We start from the raw sequence: 16,318 nt of genomic DNA on the forward strand, positions 1-16,318 counted from the left end.
TTTGGTTAGCAAGGGTTACATGTAGTTTTAAAGGTGAAATCACAGCTAGTTGGTATTCTACATTCCTTGTAATCACAAGATAGAAAGCGTCAAAGTTTTCCTTTAACTTTGCTAAATAAGAGAAGCAAATCCTCCTAGACCTAAAAATATTCCTTTGTACAAAAGCAGGTAAATATGCATTCTTTATCAGATTTAGAAATACTGTAGATCTTACAAAATATATAAATGTTTCTCTATTCTTTAAAAAACCATTTTTAAACTTTAGCAAGACTCACTTCTATAATAACTGCAACATTTGGCATATATTTTTTGAATTTCAACATTTTCCTAAATATTGACTCAATGTTATTTAGGAACTCAAAGAGTCTTCACTGTCTTGAAAAAATATTTAGGAGTCTGTTTGTTGCCTAGCTTTGCCAAATAGCATTGTAAACAGGTATCAATATTCCCTCTCTGAATTTATGATGTCATCTTACAATCCTGGTTTGTACCTCCTTCTTTGTTACCTACTGCCTTAGATTGGACATTATTTTGTCTGTTCTCTCTTAAATGAGTTCTCAGAGACAGCTCCTAAAAGAGAAAACTCTTAGGAACAATTTCTCTCTGGTGTGTCATGTCAGTTATGTCTGACCTGTTGTCAGTAGAGAGTCAAGCTTGTTGGAGAATTGAGTGGAATGTGACCAAGGACTCCTCAGGAGCATGGAGACTCGTCTCACCTTTTCTTTCTCTTTACTCACTGCAATGCAGCACATTTTAATACAAATCATGTGCACCTTGGATTTACTACAGTAAAAGGAAAGTGAAGGATATATTGATACACCAGAGAAAGAAATGGCAAATTCTTACTTTTGTGCTTGCTATTCAGTTATCAGGTTGGCAAAGTTTTCACTAGTTAGCAGATTCTTCCATGTACTTCTCATTTCTACCTCCCAGTTCATCACTAGCCTTTTCACTTGGCAATTCTGATCAATCCTTTTTTTTTTTTTTTTTTTTTTCTGGCCACACTGCACGGCTTGTGGGATCTTAGTTCCCCAACCAGGGATTGAACCCGGGCCCTCGGCAGTGAGAGTGCTGTGTCCTAACCACTGGACTGCCAGGGAGTTCCCTGATCAATCTTATTAAACCAGTTTACTTTGATCCTAGGACTAGGCTGGTCTCTCTCATTAAGAGCAAGCTGAATCTGCCACTCAGCTCCCAGGTCCAGTTCCATTTGGCCTCACTATTAGGACTGTGTTGCTTGGAGTCATGTAACTCACTGGCTCAGTGGGTCCATACACCTACCTACTACTCATAATAATACTTTTACCAGTCTTCCCGATGATGCTGGGTGCTGGGTTTCATTCAAGTTTTCTGAACTGTTTTTCCTTTTCACCTTTCACATCCTGAACTCTTCTTTTTTTTCCTTCCTCAGAAATAAAGCACAGCTTATTTTTTTATGCAGTAGCTCTCTGCTGTGGCAGCCCACATCAGCCCACATCAGTCCATTTCTTTTGCCAGGGTTCATTAGGCTCCCTCTCAAAGAAACTCATTTCACAGCCCTTACTCATTGGCTGTTGTTTCTTCCTGAACCATTCTTTCACAGGACAACACACAGGTCCAGTTTAATCACAGTTCACTTTCCCTGGCTCTAGACACGATAACCTCCAATCCACTTTAACTTTGATCCTGTTTGTTTTTAAAGATTGTTTTTCTTCCCTCCCTCCCATCCCGTCTTTCCTCCCTCCTTCCTTCCTCTGCCCCACAGCCATTGTCAGTGCCCTGGTGTTTTCCATGTCACTATCCTAGCTCATTAACAGTGAAGTGGAACAGAGGGAGAGACTCCCCAGGGGATCCTCAGGTATATTCTTATTGTTGCGGCTCATCTTAGATGTTTATAATGGCGCTAGAATAAGTGTTGTGGGCTGCACCCCACAGCACTGCAAGCCCTGTACTTGCCCAGCCTCAAGACTGAAGAGCCTAGAGTCAGCGACAGAACCATCTATGGTTTAACGGATGGTGGGGAGGGGGGCTTACGTGTCTCAGGCGAGGTCCTGGAGCAACACCGCACCACAGATGGCAGGCAGGACATGGCAGCCGTCTTCGCTACTGGGGAGGGGGCGAAGTTATAGGGGGAACTGACGTCAAGTTGGCTCTTCTGTTACCAGGGAAACCAGCAGGGGAGCGGGCCCCTCACCTCCCCTTTGATAAGCTATCATAGAGGAATTGTTCTGATCTAAAGATTAGAACAGTCACTAGCTGGGGCAGGGCAAGTATGTAGGCATTTACTGATTAGGCTCTATGATTAAGAGAGAAGGTCAGTCATGTGAGTAGGGTGTAGGTGAGGCAGGGACTGGTGGAGCAGGGATGTACAGAGAGCAAGAGAACAGCCATCTTGGGTGGCCTGATCATACAGTGTTCAAAAGGATGTAGATCTTTCTGTTCTACAGTTCAAGTCTGGATAGAAATACATTTGAGAGAATGGGTAATGAGCCTGAGAAAAATACAGCTCAAAGTGAGGTAAATTGCACTTCTAAGAATTTAAAGTCTGAATGTGCAGATGGGAGGCTGTATTTCCCAGTGGGAGAAGCTCTGGGTTCACTCTCACATCCATGACCGCCTAGCTGTGTGATGTTGTATGTGAGGTGTTAAAGCGGGTAAAGAAGGGGTGAGAGCAGCATAGTCATCTTTGAGCAACAATAGATCCCCGAGTTGTTTTGGTACTTTCTTATCTTGCTGGGTTTTTTCTTTCCATTCTCCTCACTGCTGTCCTTCTAACATTACAGTAATTTTGTGATTCTTCCCTGGTTTCTCTGGGTGGTGTCTCACCCCAGTCTGCCGGTGCTGGGCCCTCTGCTCTAGACTGTACCTTTCATTCCTCCTACCACAGCAAACTTGTCCAGGCTCTCAGTTGTTAAGAATACCTGCCAGGTAACCGGAAGCCAGTCTGGTAAACTAATTCACAGCAAGGTGCTCATTCACGGATTCATCAAACATTTACGGAGCATCCCAGCTCCTGTGCTCAGTGTGAATGACTGACCAAGGCCATCCCTCTGCATTATCAACGTACACTGTGGCAGCCTTGAGCTTTGGGGTCAGACAGTCCTGTGTTTGAATCTCACCCTGTCACTTGCTAGAAAATCTTCCATCCTGAAAAAGTTACCTAATCTCACTTTCTTCATCTGTATAGTGGATACAAGACAGTAATAACTCCTTGCAGGAGTTTTTGGGTTTTAAGGACAATGACACACAGTGGCTAGATCAGAGTAGATGTTAAAGATATAGTGACTGGGCTTCCCTGGTGGCGCGGTGGTTGAGAGTCCGCCTGCCGATGCAGGGGATACGGGTTCGTGCCCCGGTCCGCGAAGATCCCACATGCCGCGGAGCGGCTGGGCCTGTGGGCCATGGCTGCTGAGCCTGCGCGTCCGGCGCCTGTGCTCCGCAACGGGAGAGGCCACAACAGTGAGAAGCCCGCGTACCGCAAAAAAAAAAAAAAAAAAAAAAAAAGATATAGTGACTATTATGGTATTATTAGTTATCCTTTCCGTATATCATTTATGGGGACCTTTCACATTTTAAATGTGGAGGTAAATTGACAGTACCTTAGCAATAATAAGAATTACAAGGCATATGACAGGTTGTGAGAGACATTTAGTGAGTCAGAAGTCTTTCCCCACCTCTCACCCACACCAGTTGTCTCAGTTCTGACACTAGAATACGCAAGTATCAGCTGTCTGAGGAACTGAAGCAGAGCAAATTGCTGAAGACACAGGAGAGGTGTTAAAAGGATACACAGAGGTATGTTTTCAAATGAGGCAGCCTGGCTCTAAAATGCCAGGAAACAGCAACAGCAGATCATGAAGTGAAAAGTAGGTCACTTGTTTGGAGTTAAGGTGTCAAGTAGCATGCAAGGTGAAGAGCCCAAAGCCATAAACAGTAACATGCTGTGGAGATTGCTGCAACAGCCGTAAACCAAATGGCTGCCTTCCTGCATATGCCTGATGGATAGAACTGCTGGTCACTGCAGCCGTCTTTTTGCCACACTTTCACACATGCAAAACAACAGCCAGCCATCAGCAGTATCATTTTAAACGTAGAGGACAATGATAAATCAAGAGACCAGATAGCTGGTTATGCACATGGCCAGGAGGGCAACTCAAGAGAAAGTGGGAATAAAGCTCTCCATTTATTTAGTTTGCCACCTAAATGTGTGTTGTACTTTTCAACTGTTTATGGCTTCAGATTTTAGGGTGTCAAATTTCAGAGTGCCTAAATGAAACACCTGCTTGTTTGCATATTCTTGTACGTTGAGTAGGCCTCTTACTATTGTAGGATGTTTCTGTGTTGTGAAAATTTTTTTAAAAATACTGGTTTTGTGTGCAGGTTATAAAGAATTTTAAACTCAAAGCCTGGGGCTACCACTTCAAATGGCATTTGAGCAGTCATCTAGGACTGTCATCTTGGGGGAAAGGGAGGAGGGAGACAAAAGGCTGTTTGGATGGTGAGGGACACTAGTGGGCCGTATGTTCTGCTCCATTACACGCATTGTCATCCCACGGTTCTCTCTTCTTACATTTGCCTCCTGCGCACTACCCACGACAGTCTAAAACTCTGGAGAGATGATTGAGATAAAAGAGTATCTGAGGGAACAGGGATTTTGGTGAACCCCGAATTTAGGAACTCGATGCAAAGAAAGAAAATACTTAGCTATCATATACCAGTGAGTCATTTTGGCCATTTGATTCAAGCAGAATCTTCCACATTTCTTAGCCTCCTGATATTAACTGCATTATGATTATTACTTTTTAAAAATGACTTATCTATCATGAACTAACGAGTTCTTTACAGTGATATATTAATATTGTTGAAGTTACTGAAAATAAACTGTTTGAGACCCAAACTATGATGTGATGCTAACATTATTTTCTCTGACATATGATACATATTAATTTTATTGCAAAAGGGTGTAACTAAAATTTCACACAACCTGAAGTCCATGAAGAATTTAAAATAAATTGAAGTTACTTGGACACTAGGAGCTGTGTAAGGATACAGAAATATCCTAGCTTCCCTAACCCTTTCAGTTGTCAAGGAGCACACTGGATTCTGGAGCATTCGAGCAGATAAAGGGCCTTCGAAAAGTCAGCAAGTAAATGAATACAAATATTGGTTCAAATATGCTCTTTAAAAATAAGAATAAATGACGGCATTGAATAAAACTTCATATAATTTAAATTGCTAGGAAAAGCAATTTGTGTAGAAAGTGTGACTGTTAATCTACTCTCAGAAAGTAATCTTTATGGATCTCTGTCCAAGGCATTGGCCTTACCTGAAAGGATAACAGGCTGATAAGGGAAATATATTCCTGTTAGTAAGAGTTATGTTTAAAACTTAATTGTTGAATAAAAATTCCTCTTGGGGGCAGAATTGAGGGTGATTTAGGAGATATTCCCTTTGTTGTATGATTGGGAAGAATACGTACATTTGTTTATTTTTTATTGTTTTTGGAGTCCTGACTTGACAAGAGAAAAATTTGAATTTATGGCCTTAAATGACTGGAATGGGTTTAGGATTTTCATAAATCTAGACAGCAACTAAGGAACGCTTCCACTCTTCCTAAAGGCAGTGGAAACTATTTCAATATGTTAGAGTCAACTGACAAGGACCTACACCATTCTTTGGAGTTTTTTAAAAAAAGAACTTTTATTTTTCAGACTATAAATTATGTTAGTATATGAACATCATTGTCCTGGAGTATTTTGGATGGAACAGTCATTAAATGGGTTGATTCCACTTAGCATCGATGCAGAATATATAAAAGCATGTTTTTTTCTAAGCTCAGGCTTACACTGAATTATTTCTTTATTTCCCACTAGCATAAAATTTACTTATATCAGCTATATTAATGCAAACATAAGAGCTTTATTCTTCAGAGAGGTTAGTTTCATGATCTAAATTTAGAGCTGCTTCTCAGTTTACCTCATGAGTGATTATGCTATTTTTTAAAAAAAATAGTAGAAGCAAAGAAATGTTATGGCCACTTTTGATTTATCTTCTTGAAAATGTGTTCTTAGTGGTAGAACAGTTATATGCTTGCACTTACTAAGCAGCTCAAAAAACTGGGGGAATAAGGTCTCGCTTTTCAAAGATGCCTCTCTCATGAGTTTGTAGAATCTTAAGCACACCTTCAGAGTGTTATTTTTAAAAAGGACTTTGGTTCTTTTCCTATATGCACTTTAAAACTTGCAAGTAAGTTTATACAAATAGAGTCTCACATCTACCCATTTATGTATGATTAGTTCTAGGTGTCTGAGTGAATCAAGTTTCTTGTGGAGAATAGAAAGTACATAAAAGTAACTGCTGACATTTTTTTAACATTCCATTTACTGGAAAATAAAATGAACTTTTCAACAAATGTTTTTCTAATTTATAAGGAATCTGCACTCCCCCATCCCCATCTTAGCCTTCTCTTACTTTTTAATTTTGTATCAGTTCTCTTAATCTTAACATTTTAATATCACCCTTATGGGCTCAGGTCAGATTTTGATATATTTTTTGACGGAGTGAGAAAAAGCGATTAGAGGGATGTATATGTCCATAATATGTTAAAGAACTACATATCTTCATAATACCTCTCCACTCTTGATTTCTTTTCATTACTTTCCTTTTCCTTCCTTGTTCTTTCAACTTGAAATACCTCTCAGTATCACATCACTCTAGTGAAACTGATGGGGTTTCCATAATTCTCCACGATGGACTGCATAAATTGAGAACACGGGGTTAACATGAAGCCAAAGATTCTGAATTGCAGAGGGAGAGGCAGCACTAGTTCACAGCTACTGATTAAGTCACTAAATAAATGGGAGGGAGGAGGCCTTGTTGAACCAGTTGTTTGTTGACCTAATCATTCACTTCCTATGACGTGGTGTAGACACAGTCTATGCCAAGCTTTTACTTGTTTCCTTGCTTCTTAACTATGGTCAAGGAAGAAAAGAATAGGGGCCTCTACCTGTCTCGGAGTCTTTCTATTTATTGCAGGTTCTTCTGATTTTCAATTCTAAAGCTTGATTGGTGGCAGACTCCACTGTAAGCTGAACTTCCCTATCTTGTTTCTCGGAGTAGTATTGCATTTCCCCTTATGATATTTCAGAAGGGATGTTTGACCCAACAGCATTGATTTTCTCTATCATCCTAGTTGTGATGGGGTGGTTAAATTGCAATATGCCTCGTTACAGCACATAACTCTGTAGGCTGATGCTGAATTCTAGAAAGAGTTGTATTGCCATTCTAACCATTTTGTGGTCCTTTTCTGTATGGAAAAGAGCTAAGCTTATATTTCCCAGATAAAGGCAGTTGCATAAATATGGTAAGATAAAATTAGAAAAAGAAAAAAAAAAGCCTATGTTTTTCAGATATTCCAGCTCTCTAGTCCTTACCAGTATGTAATTAAAGGAATCAATGCAGAGCCAATGCATTGCTGTAGAAAAATAAGCAACAAGCATTCGTTATTCTGCAGATGTGCAGAATCTGCATCTTGCCCATGTTATTGTCCTCATAATCAAAAGACATCGGGAGGAAGAGCACTGTTCTCTCATAGGTATAAGACAATTAGTCTCAAACATACAGAGACAAATAAGTGATTTAAATCTTTACCCAACCTGTCAATTTATCTATGAGCAGTTTTAAGACACAAAATAAATAAAATTTGCATTTATTACCACTCGGTATAAATTATTTATAACTAGAATCTTAGGGATTAAATAGGCTTACTTATCTGTGTCCAGTACCGTTATTGTTCACATGAAGAAATCTTGTGTGTGTGTATTCGTAAAATTACACGTAAGTACATGGAGTATAAACCTTGGGTGCATTAGGCCCTGAAGGCACAGAGATTAATGAATTATCCAAAGTGATACAGATGGGTAGTGGCAGGGCTTCCCTGGTGGCGCAGTGGTTGAGAGTCTGCTTGCCGATGTAGGGGACACGGGTTCGAGCCCCGGTCCGCGAAGATCCCACATGCCGCGGTGCGGCTGGGCCCGTGAGCCGTGGCCGCTGAGCCTGAGCGTCCAGAGCCTGTGCTCCGCAAGGGGAGAGGCCACAACAGTGAGAGGCCCGCGTACCGCAAAACAAAAACGAAAACAAAAACAGATTGGCAGTGACAGAGCTGACTAAAACCCACCTTTCCTGACTCCCCTTTTAATTCTCCTTTTGTTATATTTTAAATGTGATTATTTGCAAGAGTACTGAATTATTAAATCATTGTGTTTCTTTAGTGGGGAAGGGCAGGGATTTGGACCTCCTCAAGGAAGATACATTTTTATAGTAATTTATTTTATTTTGTGTATTTCTTGAGTGTCAGCCATGAGAGTATAGAAGAAGACCACTCAGGGTGAACAAGCTATAGGTGTGCCCATGTGGGTGTGGGCCTACCATGATTCTGTTTGTGTCTTTCATGGGGACGACTACAGAGAAGTAAAAGATGATGGGTCTCAATGTCTTTCCATAAACTTTAGGAGATCTGGGCATTTGTGGATATGGAACTGATATTCAAGATTTCAAGACTTCTCTATGGGCACCCAAGGTTCAACCTACGGGCTTATGTGTATCTTTACTAAGGCACAAATGCGAGTTGACTTCTGTGAGAGACCAGTTTCGGAAAGATAGTCACTTAGCTATTGTGTGAACCCTGATAACCACACCCACATTAAAACAAGATGTTTATTTTCTTGCTGTTAAATCCTGCAGAGGAACTCACATGAAGTATTAGAAACTTTGGTTTTGCAGATTCAAGTAAATTCATGATTACTGCTTGTTCAGTAATGATAATATTGTAACATAGGTCAGTTACATGACAAAACTAACTTTAATAATTTTAAAAATGGCTATAACTTAGTATTTATAACATCATTAAAGGTGTAAAGAGCTCTTTAACGTTTTTATTATGTTTTACAAATATTTTATGAAAAAGTTATATGATATAATGATACTTTGGAAATGAGGGAATCTTTTTTATAAGTTCCCTGGATTTCTCTCTCTTAAATGCAGTAAATCTATTTGGGGACAAGGCATTCATACACAGAGCAACCTATGCATTCACAGAGAAGAACGCAAATTAACATAAAATAATATACAAGTAAAATGCCATTAAAACATGCTCTATTTGTAATGATAAAATTCTTTTCCTAGTAATCTTATACTATCGCCTGTTACTACTTCTGTGTCTCCTTCTATGTCTCTAGGCAAAGCTAGTGGTTCATAGGATACTAGTTCCTCAGTTTCTATGTTGTGATAGAATGATATGTATCTGGTCTTTTTCTCCATAAGATAAGCAGGATAATGCTATCTTAGTTGTTCCTACAGTACAGTACACAGTAAATAGTTGCTAAAAGAATGAATTAAATATTGTTTGAAGTGGTGATCCATTGAAATTTGAAAATCTTTTTCTCTACAGAGAATTCTATTGTACAAATTGAAACATATAACATACATAAGAGGTACTGAGTAAAAGTCATGGACCCAAAGGGGTTCATGAGTTTCTCCATTAAAATTTTGGTGAAACATTCATATAGGAATTTTTTGGTAAAAATGTGAGGCCTTTCACTAAAGCTGTTACCCATGGAAATGAAACTTAAAAAGAAGGAATAGAAAATGTACAAGGATGTACCAGATGTTTTACTATTTTGTTTAATCCTTCCTGTGTTCCATAACTTACATATTATTAGCCAGATATTTTAGACAAGGATATCTGTTTTAGATAGAGTATGTAGCAAAATACTATTTGAACCCAGGCCTGTCTATCCAACTCCAAAAAATCTACTATGTTTTCCTTATACTACACATTCACTCAAGGTAAGAGATGAGATGGTCAAGAATATTCTTTTGAGTAAGGCTGAAAACTATCTCAGACAAAATTGTATGAGTGAGTTTTATTTTTAATTTTTGTGTGCTAACAATAAATTAACTGAAACACTTTCCGCATCAGTTCAAATGCTGATTTTCAAGTTTTCCCCTGTTATTGTAGAGAGAAAACACTTTGTGCCAGCTTAGCAGTTTTAAGTGACAAGTTGCTTACATTAATATATATATTCTCCCAGCACTAAAACACTAAAAATTACATGCAAAGGTCTAGCATTGCTATTTTCAAAAATAACGACCAATCCATTAGCTAATATCTGTGGATATAAGGGAAACAAGAGGCTCTAGAAAGTTCATTATTACAGGGAGGAACATGCTTCTCAAATTCCTCTCACCAAACCGAGCCCTCCACAGACCTAAGGAAGCTCTCTGGTTAAACAAACCAGCACTGCTCCCTCCCAAAGAAGAGTGATTTCACTGCAGTAAGAGGCTTGCCAGGGTTCATTCCAGGGAACCCAGGTGTCCAGCTGATTTGTGGTAGCAGGGAGCCTAGCCCTGCTGGTAGAATGCAATAGTATCCATATCGGTGTCGGACTTCACCTTGGCCTGAGGTGAGTGCTGCTTCCAGGGCAACTGCCCCAGTTCTCGCCATGTGACCTGAGATGCTGGCAACTACGTCTCCAAGAAGTGCGCTTTGAATCAGAGGATAAAACCAGCAGGTGAGGTAGGGCCCGTTTCACATGATTTCCCCATCTATGTGCCGTGCTCAGGGGGACTTTGAAATCTGTGACAAGAGGCTAGGGAGATTGGGATGCAGGGGGTGGGGGAAGCTGAGAGGATAAAGCCCCTTGATAGAGTGCATTACAGGCCTCAAATATCTTCAGCCGTCAGGGGTCCAGGTATGTAACTCAAATGACTGCAGAAGGCCATTTTGGGGCAGCTGTTTTGCCAATCAAGAATGTAAGTCCAGCAAAGCCAGTTCTTCAGGTTTTCATGAGAAGCTAGAAATTCATTTTTTTTTTAATGTGAAATCTGTTGGTTTTTAAATATTTGCAACTAAGTTAGAGTTTTTTGTTTGTTTGTTTTGCTTTGCTTTTTTGGCCTCGCTGTGCGGCACGTGAGATTTTAGTTCCCCAACCAGGGATGAACCCCCGCTCCCTATAGTGGAAGCTCGGAGTCCTAACCACTGGACCTCCAGGGAAGTCCCCAAGTTAGAGCTTTGAAGTAGTGTGAGGTCAAAGAAAATAATTCCACAGGCCAAATTGCCACCACTTTGTAAGCTTTGGTATAAGGCATCTATCTGGGACTCTGGAGGGAAAGGACCTGCCTCATTCCCTCTAAGAGAGATGGATTTCATTGGTCTGGGATGCGTCCCAAGCATCAGATTACCCTAATGTAAAGTTGATGTTGAGCCCTACTCACTTAATAGGTGGCATGAAGTGATGGAATTCCAAGTGCTGCAGGGCCGTATCAACAAGGCTTCCCTGGCTGCCTTTTCTCCTACATTCTCTTATGCAACTTCATCAACAGAGCCATAACTTCAATAATTCCCTCTACCTGTGTTTCTCCAACTTAAATGTGCACAAGAATAACTCAGAAGCTTATTAAAATAGAAATTACTAAACACACTGCAGGAGATTCTGATTCAGTAGATGGGTTCTAGAATTTGCTCTTAATATCCACCTTAGTTTACTGTAACACAGATGGTCTGGAGACCACACTTTAGAAACACTGACTCATGATGGATACTGATGGCTGGCACATCTGTTATTTCAGCCCTAGTTTCTTGCCTAAGTTACAGATCTGTATACACAACTGCCTGCTGGAAATCTCCACCATCTTTACCTGGATATCTCAGACTTACTGTCTGAGTCCAAGTGTATTATTTTCTTCCAAAGCCTGCATACAGACATATTTTTTATTTCATTGAAATGCATCATCATCAACTTAGTTTCCCAAGCCAGAAATCTGCATTTGCACCTTTGATGGGTGGGGACTAGCATTCAGGGTGTAAGGGGTATACGGTGGCCACCAGCATGCCCACCAAGCAGCTGCTTTCCTATCCAAGCTTTGCCACGTCTGCTCAGTTATCCTACCTTGGCTTTCTAAGTGTAATCCAGTTCTTCTGGGACAAGACAACAATAATAACAGCTTTATTTATTGAGGTTTATTCTGTACCAGGCACTCTTCTAAGTGTTTCACATGTATTGATTCAATCTTTTCTTGAAGCCACTGAATTCTCTGTCTAGTTTTTGCCAGCTCCATACCCCCTGAAGCTAAATCTGCTCCCCGTCTTTCCATCTGCTGGCTGCGACCTCTGCTTCAAAATAGATAATGTCACCTTTTCCCCACAATCATACCACCCACCTAACTACAGACCCTGGGATCTAGGATCCCTGCTATTATTTTCTACTCCTGATTCCAGGGATATGGATGGCTTCCTGAATGAAATCATATTTAACTATGGTATGATAAATCAGGTTGCCACCTACTCTAAAACAATGGAGTGCTAGAGTCAGAAGGGCATTCAGAGATTGTCTAGTCCAATTTCTTTACGTTACACACTTGGAAACCGAGGCTTCGAACCACAAAGTGATTTTCTAAGAGTAAGAGAGAAGTAAGAGAGCTGGGGATCAAACCTCAGTTTTCTGTTTTCATGTCTAATGCTGGGATGCAAACCCTATTCTAGGGGAGCTACCTGATACTGGGGATTTTTGTTGTGTATTTTCTGTATCTGCCTGCATATAGAATAGTGCCTGGGATAGTGCAGTGATTGTGAATATATACACCACAGATGCATCGATCTATGCTTGACTGTCAATACAATGACCAGAAAACCCCTCTGACATGAAGAACTGTGATTACATTGCAGGAATTTTATTATGTTTAATGTAGTATGTGGACTATTTAGCACCTCTAGTAAAAATGCAATGAAGGAAATAGATATAAGATTGTGGCAGCAAGGAGCTAGCTTAATTATTCTGCACAAGTGTCCCTCAAGAGAAACCTGCCCTGGCCACCCTTTCTAAAATTTCCATATCTTTCTCCATGCTCTGATTCTACCTACTTTTATTTATTTATTTATCCTTTTTTTTTATTGAAGTATAGTGGACTTACAATATTATATTAGTTTCAGGTGTACAGCATAGTGATTCAGTGTTTTTCTGATTATACTCCATTAAAAGTTATTATAAGATAATTCCCTGTGCTATACAATATATTCCTGTTGCTTATCTATTTTATACATAGTAGTTTGTATCTCTTAATCCCATACCCCTAATTTGCCCCTCCCACCTCTACCTACTTTTCTTAATAGCATGTCTCACTACCAGAAATTATATCATTATGCATTTTGTGTTTACTATCTATGCAATCACTAAAATAAACTATATGAGAGCATGGGCTTTGTTTATTTTCAACACCGCATCGCTGGAAGTGTCTGACACAGTAGAGCTTCCTGAAAATGACGGTTTTAAGTTTTGGAATGGAAGCTTAAATAACATGCAACACTTCGGCATTCAGAGGGCTAATATACCTCTGCAAATAGAAGCAAAATAAAGACCCAGGGCTGTACAGTGCTGGAGTCGTAATGTGAGAGATTTGGATAACATTACTCAGAGGAATATTTACAAAAAAACACTTTATCATTAAGTAAATGACTTCTCCCATGTGTTTTTTACCCTGTATTGAAGGAGTAACCCAGTACTGTAAGTAAAATCATGACATTTGGACGGGGGATACTTGCTTATTGGTGAATGCAAATGTAATAAGTTGAATAGTGTCCCCCCAAGATTCATGTTCCCTTGGTAACTCAGAACATGATTGTATTTGAAAATAAGTTCTTTATAGATGTAATTAGTTAAGTAAGGATCTTGAGATGAAATCGTGCTGGATTTGCGGTGGGTCCTAAATCCAATGACTGTATCTTTATAAAAAAAAGGAGAGGGAGATCTGGACACAGAGACAGAAGAGAAGGTGACGTGAAGGCTGGGGTGATGCACATATCAAGCTGAGGGACACCGGGAGCCTCCAGAAGCTGGAAGGGGCAGGAGAGGGCTCTCTCCTATACTCTTTGTGGGGAGAAGGCCCCGATGTCACCTTGACTTCAGACTTCCGACCCCCAGAACTGTGAGCAAATCAGTGTCTGTTTTAAGCCACCATTTGTGGTGATCTGTCATAGCAGCCTAGGAAACGAACACCGTGAAGACAGGAGATATTTGCTTACTTGTGGACAGGAGGATGTGGATTGTGCCATAGATAAATTAGTCTACAATATTTTGAAGTTAAGTATTATAATACCTAACTCACTATAAGAAGATAATGCTCTCTGTGAGACTCACCTTTTTTTTTTAAATTAATTAATTTTTATTGAAGTATAGTTGATTTACAGTATTATATTAGTTTCACGTGCACTACATAGTGATTCAGTATTTTTGCAGATTATACTCCATTAAAGGTTATTACAAGATAATGATTATAATTCCCTGTGCTATAAAGAATATCCTTGTTGCTTATCTATTTTATGTATAGTAGTTTGTGTGTTAATCCCATACCCTTAATTTGTCCTTTCTCCTTCCCTCTCCCCTTTGGTAGCCACAAGTTTGTTTTCTATGTCTGTGAGTCTGTTTCTGTTTTGCATATATATTCATTTGTATTTTTTAGATTCCACATAAAAGTGATATCATACAGTATTTGTCTTTCTCTGTCTGACTTATTTCACTAAGTATAATATCTTATAGGTCCATCCATATTGCTGCAAATTGCAGAATTTCATTCTTTTTTTATGGCTAATATTCCACTGTGTATGTATACTACATCTTCTTAGTCCAATCATCTGTTGATGAACACTAAGTTTGTATCCAAGTCTTGACTATTATAAATAATGCTGCTATGAACATTGGGGTGCGTGTATCTTTTTGAGTTAATGTTTTCATTTTCTTCAGATGTATACCCAGGAGTGGAATTACTGGATCATGTGGTAGTAGTTCTAATTTCATTTTTTTGAGGAACCTCCATACTGTTTTCCATAGCGGCTGCACCAACGGTGTACAAGGGTTATTTTTTCTTTGCATCCTCTCCAACAGGTGTTATTTGTGGACTTTTTGGTAATAGCCATTCTTACAGGTGTGAGGTGATGTCTCTTTGTGGTTTTGATTTGCATTTCTCTAACAATTAGCGATGTTGAACATCTTTTCATGTGCCTGTTAGCAATCTCTATGTCTTCTTTAGAAAATGTCTATTCAGGTCTTCTGCTCATTGTTTGCTCGGGTGGTTTACTTTTTTGATATTGAATTGTGTGAGCTGTCTATATATTTTAGATATTAACCCCTTGTCAGTCACATCATTTGCAAATATTTTCTCCCATTCTGTAGGTTGTCTTTTCATTTTGTTAATGGTTTCCTTTGCTGTGTGAAAGCTTTTAAGTTTAATTAGGTCCCATTTGTTGATTTTTGCTTTTGTTTCCCTTGCCTTAGGAGACTGATTCAAAAAATGTTGCTACAATCTATGACAAATAATGTTCTGTCTATGTTTTCTCCTAGGAGTTTCATGGTTTTCATTCTTACATTTAGGTCTTTAAACCATTTTGAGTTTATTTTTGTATATGGTGTGAGGGAATGTTCTAATCTCATTATGTGTCTCTCCAGTTTTTCCAGCACCACTTGAAGAGATTGTCTTTTTTCCATTGTATATTCTCACCTACTTTATCATAGATAAATTGACAGAGGTGTGTGGGTTTATTTCTGGGCTCTCTATTCTGTTTCCTTGATCTACGTATCTGCTTTTGTGCCAATACTACACTGTTTTGCTACTGTAACTTTGTAGTATATTCTGATGTCTGGGAGGGTTACGCCTCCAGCTTTGCTCTTTTTTCTCAAGATTGCTTTGGCAATTTGAGGTCTTTTGTGGTTCCATATGAATTTTAGGATTATTTGTTCTAGTTCTGTGACAAACATCATGGGTATTTTGATAGGGATTGCGTTAAATCTGTGGATTGCTTTGGGCAATATGGCCATTTCAGCGATATTAATTCTTCCAATCCAAGAGCATAGGATATCTTTAGATTTCTTTGTATCATCTTCATTATCTTTCATCAATGTTTGTAGTTTTCAGAGTATAGATCTTTCACATCCTTGGTTAAGTTTATTATGATTTTTTTTTTACTTTCTCTTTCTGATATTTCATTATTGGTGTATAGATTTTCAACAGGTTACTGTATATTAATCTCATATCTTGCAACCTTACTGAATTCATTTACTCTAATAGTTTTTGGGTGGAGACTTTAGGGTTCTCTATATAAAATATCATGTCATCTTTATTTTATTTATTTATTTATATTAACTAGAAATAGAATTTAGTTAAATATTTAAGAAAACAGAATAGAGGGCTACATAAAAATCCCACATGGTAAAGCTTAAAAAAACCACTTATTCCTTTTAACAAAGGTTTAGGCGTATTATTTAGAGTTTCACTTGTCTTCAATAATATT

This window comes from Orcinus orca, chromosome 11, assembly GCF_937001465.1.
Source record: "Orcinus orca chromosome 11, mOrcOrc1.1, whole genome shotgun sequence".
NCBI classification, from domain to species: domain Eukaryota; kingdom Metazoa; phylum Chordata; class Mammalia; order Artiodactyla; family Delphinidae; genus Orcinus; species Orcinus orca.